The following is a 9,550-nucleotide window of genomic DNA, read 5'->3' as shown; positions in this document are numbered from 1 at the left end:
AAGCCAGGGCAAGTGCCCAGCCTGTCCTTTGTTCCCTTTCTGAAAGTGTCCCTCTTTCTTGCCAGAAAGAGAAACAATTGGTACTACGGAAGGTGGAGATAGCATCCTGGTAAGCCTGCATTATGAGTCTCACCTTTCATGAGTTTCCTTTATTTAGCTTTCAGTAATTTACCACAACAGAAGCACAGATGCAAAATCGGAGCTTTTCTTTTAAGTAGGGCTGTGGCCTAGAACCACAGAGGCCATTGTGCTAGCTGTCTGTGTAACTAAGAAAAAAAGGAGATCCCTTCGGCAAGAAAACAAAGGCACAGGAGTGGAGCAATCAGTTATTCATACCATGGCCTGCCGACAAGGAAAAAAAGAGACAGTGATTGTTTACTGATATGTAATGGCTAGAGCCCCTACCTAGTAACTCTCTTTTAAGGGCCCGCTACTAAGGAAATATTTTTAAAAATATATAAAAACAGGCTCATAGATGGCCATTTAAACGTTATATAAGAAAACAAAAACAAACACAAACTAAAACCAACCCGAATAACCAAGAACAGGAAAGTAATTTGTAGTGTTTTCAAATGATGAAATTTTATGTAGCTACTATTTTAAAAAATGCAAATTAATATATGTATAAAAGTACACAATTGAAAAAAGGTTGGATGGGGGCTGGAGAGATGGCTGATTGGTTAAGAGTGCTTGCTGTTCTTACAGAGGTCCGGAGTTCAATTCTCAGAAACCATATGGTGGCTCACAACCATCTATACTTTGATCTGATGCCCTCTTCTGGCATGCAGGTGTACACGCAGATAGAGCACTTGTAAGTCCTTAAAAAAAAAAAAAGGTTGGACAGAAATTTGACAGTAGTGTAAGTAGTTAATTTACATAATTTTTAAAATGTATTTTGAGATATGTTCTCATGGAACCCAGGTTGGCCTCAAACTGCTTTTTATTTCTGCTTATACAAAACAATTTCTGCCTTAATCAATGCTATCTGTAGTATCATTTTTTTTTTTATTTATACCAGGATAATATACCTTTTAAGAGTTTTTGCGGGGTATAGTGGTTCACACCTGTAATCCTGGCACAGAGGAGGCAGAGGCAGGTGGATCTCTGTGAGTTTGAGGCCAGCCTGGTCTACAGAGCAAGTGCCAGGTCAGCCAAGGCTACACTGAGAAACCCGGTCTCAAAACAAAACAAAAACAAGTTGTTTTTTTTTTTTTTAATATAAATTATTTTATTACAAATTAAAAAAAAAATCAACATCCTAAAAAAATTTACTGGTAATACAAATTTCTGTGACATTTTGTTTTTGCTACCATGAGAAATTAAAGAAACCATTAAATATTTGGGAACATTCCACATCAACAGCTTTAAACCTAACTGTACTTTGTAGCCCCTGAAAAAGCTACAAACTCCTTTTTTTAAAAAAAAAAAAAAAAAAAAAAGTATTTTTTTTTTTCCTACAAAGAATCTCATCAGCTATACAAAAATCTGTACAGTTTTCATACTGAAGCTAAAGTTGAGCTGCTCTTGAATTTCCCCTTCTTAGCAAAATAGTTGGCTGAGCACATAAACACTCCACACACATTTTAGGACGGCCACTTATTCTTCCTCCTCATCTCCTCATCTCCTCATCTTCTTCCTCCTCCTCCTCCTCCTCCTCCTCCTCATCTTCTGGTTCATTCTTCTTTGAGCCCGCTGGCCTACCAGGACCCTCCTTTCCTGCTTCACTTATCTCACCCAGTTTCTATGCAGCATCTCCAATTGACAGGCCCGGGTGCTCACTTTTGATCTTCGGGCGATGTTCAGAGCAAAACAGGAAGGCGGACGGTGGTCTTTTTGGAGCATTAGGTTCTTCCTTTTCTTATCCCCTTCGGGAGGAACGTGAATCACCCTGTCATGACGAGCTTTGCCGCTCTCGGCCAAATCTTCAAGCTGAGACTTTTTTCCTTTGCAGACACGGTCCTCCAGCTCTCGGAGCCCTTCCTCGAGGACTCGGCGAAGCTGACGGAGGAGTCGGGGCGCTTCTTCTGGTGCTGCTCCCGGCGTATCCGCACGAAGAAGGCGAACGAGGACATCTTGCCCCGCGGCTTGTTGCAGTCTCCTTTGCCCATGCTGATGGCAAGCTGCGTCTACCTGGTGCGAGTTCTTCCCTCAAGGCCTGACAGACAGACCCCCAAGCTCCAGCGAGAACTGGCTTCAGGGTTTTATTTTAAAGATTTATTTATTTATTATGTATGCAATGTTCTGTCTGCACGTACACTTGCGCACCAGAAGAGGGCGCCAGATCTCATAGCTGGCTGTGAGCCACCTTGTGGTTGCTGGGAATTGAACTCAGGACCTCTGGAGGCGCATGCAGTGCTCTTAACTGCTGAGCTATTTCTCCAGCCCTCTCAAAAAGAGTTTTTATAATGTTTTTTTTTTTTTTTAAAGTAAGATCATTTACATTACTTTATGTGCCTCCAACTATGCACATAACATAAGGGCAGTAGATGCCCTACAACTGAAGTTTCATGTAGCTGTGAGTCATCAAGTGGGTCCTGGGAATCAAATCCAGCCTCTGCAAGAGCAGGAAAAGCTCTTAACTGCTGAGCCATCTATCCAGCACACTTTTGTTTTTTGGAGCCTTGTTTTTAACAGCCTTGGCCGTCCTGGAACTTGCTTTGTAGACCAGGCAGGTCTTGAACTCCAAGACTCTGTCTCCTGAGTGCTGGGACTAAAGGAGTACACACACTAGGCTGAAAATACTTTTGTTAGGAGCTGAAGACCTGCCTTCAGTATTCACTCAATGTCCGACCTTACACTTAGGCACAGCCTACTGTGATTAATGGTTTTGCTGGTTTTCCTTCCTTGCTAGCACACGTAAGAATTCACCCTCGCTGCTCTATGCTGTTGTTATAAATGAAGGAAAATCCCAGTTGTTCTGTTTTACCAAGAGAGACTCAGAAGCCAGATGCTGGAATGAAACCTCCTAGCTCATAAAGGTAGAGAAAGCCCCCAGCTGACCTTCCTTTTCAGCTCATGTCCAGATGGAAAAGCCCAAAAAGATCACTAGCTCAGCTTACAGCCTAGGAGGAAAAGGCCAAAAAAAAAAAAAAAAAAAAAAAAACCAAGGCCAGAGGCTTGCTAGCTCAAACCTCAAAAGGCCCAAAAACTCAGAGAGCTATAGCCAAAGAGCTCAAAAGCTCAAGCTCCTTCTACTTCTACACCTATACGCTATCTTAAATATCCCTCAACTCAAAATCCCTCCTACTCTTTAATCCCGGTCAGCTGGTTTCTTGCTCTGCCTCTTGGCCCTAGGATTACCGTTATTAAACTCTGTGTACAGAAAGGTCTTGGATTAAAGGTGTGAAAACACAGATTTACATTACAACTTGCCCCTTTTAACCTCACTTAACTCCTAGCAGTTTAGTCTGTCTTTAATTTTGCTTTCCTTCCGCTTACTGCCAGTTTGCTTATATTTATACTTGTGCTCATAAGCATTTTCCGCTGAATTCTGTATCTCTATAGATAACTTTAAATGTCTCTGGACACAGACCAAAACTTTGAATTTAAACTCACACACAGAAAAAAAATTTTTTTTTCTCAGTGATTTTATCAAGACTCAATGACAAATGGATTTTCAGCTTATTCCCTTTTATGTATATGGCTGTTTCCTTTGGCGATTGCAAGACTATGGGACTGTTAAAGGTGGAAGCCTCACTTTTCCAGATAGCCAGCTGAGTTGGGTCTATTTGACTAGACTCCCTCTCAGTGGGGTGCCCTCTCTGAACCCTAAAAACCTCTAAGGAGCCCTCAGGGAAGATTACAGGGCAGACTCTTTCCTGATAAGAAAACCTGTTTAGCAATCACCTAGGAATTACTGAAGCTATCCACCCTATTCTATTAAGAGGTCTTGTTGCTCCACCAATGACCTTCAGTTATACCTGGAGATTCTCCCCTATCCATAGGATAACTAAATACTGTGTTCTTCTTGTGGTAAAACCCTGTGACTGCATGTAAATGAGGTACTGTACCACTACATGTAAATCAAGCATCCCTAGCACTTCTAGCTCAGCGAATCAAACACATTCACCCTCAAAATTCCTCTCACTGCCCAAGGTTTATAAATTCCTGATTTCACAGGAAGTAAACGTGCTGCATGGCACCACCAGCTTTCCACCATAGCCGCATGAGATTCATTTATTCTGGGGCAGGGAAAGCCCTCCTCCTCCTTGGAGATTCACCGCTGAACTCCTGGGGTTTGGCTGCCCGCCAGGCTGGCAAGAGCCTGCCTGATGGACATGAACTTCCTGACCACCAGGAAGAACCTGACAGGCCTAGACCTGCCCTCTGGCCAGTCCTAGGCTTTGCCTCACCAGACCTGCCTTCCAGGGGGCCTGCTGGGCCTGAGCCTTATCAGGCCTGTTTGGGCTACAGGCATTGGGCTTTCACCCACACCCCTACCGGCTTAGCCAAAGGGCTGTAACACTTGGGTGTTATCATCACAGGCTTCAGAAACTCCCTCCACTGCCTCTGATAGCGGTAATCTCACTTAAAAGAACTACCTGTAACACCCAGGTGGAAAACTCACTTCTACATCCCCAGGTGAGGACTGGGAGCCTTGCCTAGCACATAGGCCTTGCCCTAATCTGTTCCTGAGAGAAATGGAACCTTGGATCTCGGGGTCCCTCTGTTCTTTTGTCTGGAAGCTGGCAGCCTCAGCCCAGACTTCCAATGGATGGAGAACAACACAGGACTCAAAAGTTTGTTGTATACACGGCTAAGATTTATTACAGCAAGTTACAGAGCAGGGCTGGAGGGATGATTCAGATGGCCAAGTGCTTGCTAAGCAGACATGAGGACCTGAGTTTGAATCCACATAAAAGCCAGGTACAGCAGTTTCTGTATGTAACTTCAGAGCAGGGTGGGAGTGACAGGGATGGGTAGACACAGGCAGATCCCTAGGGCTCACTGGAAAATAAACAAACCTAGCTAAATTGGGGAGCCCCAGGTTCAGTGAGAGACCCTGCTTCAAAAAACACAATGGAGAATGATTAAGGGAGACACCTGATTTTGAATTCTGGCCTATAAAAACAGGTATATTTGCTCCTGCACATATCTGCAATATGCTCCACACAGCACATACCACAAACAAACACACACAAACAACTACAGAGAAAAAGCAGCAGGATAAAGATACATCAGTGAAGTTCAGAGAGGGCTAACAGAGGCTTCATAACGTCTTTTGTCTGAAGCCATTTAGGAATCCTCCCTCCCTCCAACTTTTTCTCTACAAACTATAGATCTGTGACCACCACTGGCCACAGCTCACTTGAAGCTTAGGAACTGACACTTTTGCAGGGTGTTACTCCCATGCATTTTCACTATGCAATAAGCTAGAGCGACCAAACTCCAGAACCTCAATAATAAAACAAGCTGCATATTATCAGCTGAGACTGGCAAGCCAGTGTGAAGAGGGTCATTTCTCTCTCTCTATATATATATACAGAATAAAATAAATATCATATATATATAATAAAATCATATATATAAATAAAATCATCATTAGTAATATAAAGAATACCCCAGCAGAACAGTCGTGGTACAATCCTTTAATCCCAGCCACTATCAGGGAGGCAGAGGCAGGTGGATCTCTGAGTTTGAGGCCAGCCTGGTCTACAAAGTGAGTTCCAGGACAGCCAGGTCTACATAGCAAAAACCTGTGTTGAAAAAAACTAAACAAGAAGAACAGTTCAGGGTTTCTTCCTAGGGGCCAGCTGAGAGTCGGGGGTTGCTCTCCTGGAGACATGCCAGGAGGAAACCACCAAGTCTGTTGTGTTAACTCTTTTGCACAGAGGTCTTTACAGCCTCGTTTGTCACTTACTACCAATTACTGGCTTACTAGGGGTAATAATATAAAGCTGTTGAAGCCTGGGTACGAAGTTAGTCTTCAGACCACTTTCTAACTCATCCCCTCCAGTATCTCTTCCCGGCTCAACATGTTCCCTCCTCCAGTTTCTCCAAGTCTTCTCAGACAGGTGCACACGGGGAGCAGTCTGAGCTATTTGGAAGAGGATGCCGAAGATGGATAGAGCTCAGCAGTAAAAACTACCGGGCTCACCATCTATTTCTAATTTCATTCTTTATCTTCTATTTACAAACCTGCTTTGATGCATAGGTTTTCTATTTTCTCTACCTTTGTCACTACCTTTGACTCAAGCTAAAACCCTTGAGTTGACATCTCTTCTCCTGTCTCTTAACTACAACTGCGAAAGCACAGATGCTACCTCCTGCCAACTTCCCTTCCAAACTGCCCTGACAGTCTCTCCTTTCTTACGTCTCCCTTCTCTGCAAGGAGTGCCGCAGAGTTGACATTCTCAGTCTTTCCACAGTACTGAAGTATCAGAACCACTCAAATAATTTATTATGTTCCTATATAACTACGGCCCCCACCTCCTGTGCTGGCTTCTTTTATGTCAACATGACACAGGCTAGACTCATCTGTGAGGAGGGAACCACAATGAAGAAAATGTGGGTGGTGCCATCCCTGGGCTGGTGGGCCTGGGTTCTATAAGAAAACAGGCTGAGCAAGTCATGAGGAATGAGCCAGTAAGTAGCATTCCTCCATGGCCTCTGCATCAGTTCCTGCCTGTTTGAGTGCTTTGTCAGGTTCCTCCAATGATGAACTGGGAGGTGGAAGCCTAAACCAATTAAAGCAGTTAACCCTTTCCTCCCCGAGCTGGTTTTTTTTTTGGCGGGGGGGGGGGGGGGGGGATCATGGTGTTTATCAGTGATAGCAAACCTAACTAAGACACCTCTTCCTCCCCAACTTCCCCAGTGTTGGGGACTGGACTCAGAATCTTAGGTATGGTAGGCAAGTATTCTAGACTATTCTAGCTCTGCCCTAATACCCCACCAGTGTCTACCAGGATTTGTTTTCTTAGGAAATAAATTAATTCCTATTTCAAATTGAAAATGATGTCCTATAGGAAACTCAATTTCTCGGAGTTCTGAGTCATGGAACAAACAGAAGCTGTTTCCTGTGTCTCTTCTTTGCTTCATGGCATTGGGGTCTTCTACCTGGATGTTTCCATTCCCAGCTGTCTTCTGACGTCATTCATAGTCTTCTCGTCTATCTCGCTTCCCAGTCGCCTTCTTATGCTATCATTCAGGATCTTCTCCCAGTCTGATTTCTTTCCCGGTTGCCTTCCTCAGATTCCTCCTCGTTAAGTATGCCTGCCAAATTTCATTCCTATAAAGACAACAGCTCAGCAAAGGACTTCAGAAATAAAGTTCCCTTGTGGGTAGTACTGTTTTCAAGGTCCCTTCTGAGACTGTAGGCAGCTACAGAAGGCATTAACATGCAACATCAACCGAAATGCCAATTTAAAAACACATGATAAACCTTTTCTGTCTTAACTTGAAACACTGAAACGAGAGCCCACAAATACTAAAAATGTTCTTAACCACAAGTTGGGAACTACACCGAATCAAAGATTACATAAAACCTCTCTCAAACTGCTAAAAAAAAAAAAATGTGGATTCGATTGAACAATTTGCCTCTCATATGTATGCAATTGTAGATTTTTGTCCCTAGGTATCTGTACTAAAATTGAAAGTCAAAATACATTAGTATCAGGAAAATGGTCTGACATAAGCAGTTAGTGGGAAGGGAAAGTGTTATTGCCTGTTGATTACTACTTAAATGTGAGAACAGTTACCCAAGAGGCAGCGAAACCTAGCAGAATGACTACCAACAGTGGTGGCTACTGCATATAATCCAAGCCTACATGTCCTCTATGGATATGGCTGCTTGAAACTTAAGATTGTGGCTAAAATGAGATTTTTTTTTTTTCAAGTAGTGAGTTGGCTTTAACAGATGCACATCAGAGAACTGTTTGTACACTGTTTGTCAGGACTGGAGATATTGACCACAGTAAGGGATGAAATTCTAGTAAGGGTAGGAACTACTTTCAGTGACTCCCGTTAAACATGAGAATGGAAGCTGGGTGTGGTGGCACACGCCTTTATTCCCAGTTGATTCTCAATTGTGGTCGTATAAAATCTATTTTCATACAACTGGTGACTTTAAAATTATTTGATAAGAAGGCTCAATGGGTAAAGGCTGTGCAAGTGTCAGGCCAGGAGTTTGGGTCCCTGAACTCATATGAAAGGGAGACTGCAGTAGTACAAGTCGATAATCCCAGAATTCCTATGGCAGGATGAGAGGTGGAGGAGAAATCTTCCAGAAGCCCGGGGGCCAGCTAGCCTGGTATTCACAGCCAGCATCAAGAGGCCCTGTATCAAACAAAGTAAAAGCAAGGACCACCATCTTAGGTGGCCCTTTGACCTCCGTACATGCACACTCGTTCACACAAGCACACCCATGAAGCACACTTGGATTTAGTAAGTTATATGATGTACCAAAATAAGGTTTAAACATAACTTTCCAAAAACGTGTCCTACATACATTGTATAAGTAAAATACACTACTTTCAGGTATAGAAGCTGCTGGAGATGTCTACTTACAGAAATAAATTTAACAAGCAGCTTTAAAAAATCCTGTCTCTCATGAAAGGTAAATCATTATTCACCACCATGCGGGATTAAATGAATTATGCCAAAAGCAGTTAATTTAGCAATAGCTCCAATAAAGCCTCACTAAATAATTGGAGTTTCTCTTTTAGGGGCTAGAGCTTGAGATAGGCCCTCATGAAATGTTGAGTGTGCTCTCGATGTCCAGCCCAATTGGAATAATTTAAAAGGAACAAAAGACTTAAGCAGAGAGCACCTAGAATTAGTTTCATTTTTAAAAGACAAATTTTCAGCTAGGGCTGGAGGCTTAAGGTCCTTGGAAATTGCAGTCTAAGGGATATGAGACTTCTGGTACTTTCAATTTTATAATACTTTGAAGAGAAAATGCTAATTTTCCTTTCTGGGTGATTTTGTTAAATTTACTGCAAGACCTCACAGAAAAAAAAAAATCGTAAAACTCCAAGTCTTTAATTTTTGTTCTATGGGTATTTTTCTTTCCAATAATGATTACCAGCCAGAAAGTCAGATCAACTTTTTTTTTTTTCAGATCAATTTTTGTTTCACTCTTGAACTGTTTGGTGTGTACTTAATTTATATATTGCTATGCAACACTAGGCAAGTTCCTGCTTTCTGTTCCAACACTATCACCTGTAAAGTAAATCGACATTGACTTTATTATCTTAAAATATTACCCATTTATTTTGTGTATGAGGGCAGGTGTGCACTTGCCCAGACAAGAGTGTGGAGGTCAGTGGGCAGTTCTTACTCAGAGTCAGCTTTCTTCAGCCACCTTATGGGATCTGCGGAAGGAACTCAGGTCCTACTAGGATAAAGGGTTTCTCTACAAGGACTGTATGTCCCCCTATCTTTGTTTGTTTGTTTTCTGAGACAGGGTTTCTCGGCGTAGCCTTGGTTGTCCTGGACTCACCTTGTAGACCAGGCTGCCAGGCTGGCCTCGAACTCACACAGATCCACCTGCCTCTGCCTCCCTGAGCGCTAGGGTTACACATGTGGGTATCCCCACACAGCTTGGCATCTT

General features: G+C 42.8%; 1 pseudogene; it reads right to left on the bottom strand.

Annotated features, from left to right (window-relative positions):
* Window positions 1-1,596: 1,596 nt before the first annotated feature.
* Window positions 1,597-2,108, bottom strand: LOC129666505 (high mobility group protein B2-like; annotated as a pseudogene).
* Between the last annotated feature and the right edge of the window lie 7,442 nt (window positions 2,109-9,550).

Source organism: Psammomys obesus, unplaced genomic scaffold (genome assembly GCF_907164565.1).
Source record: "Psammomys obesus unplaced genomic scaffold, mPsaObe1.curated_primary_1811, whole genome shotgun sequence".
In the NCBI taxonomy this organism is placed as follows: domain Eukaryota; kingdom Metazoa; phylum Chordata; class Mammalia; order Rodentia; family Muridae; genus Psammomys; species Psammomys obesus.
This window is presented reverse-complemented; position numbering and strand designations above follow the sequence as displayed.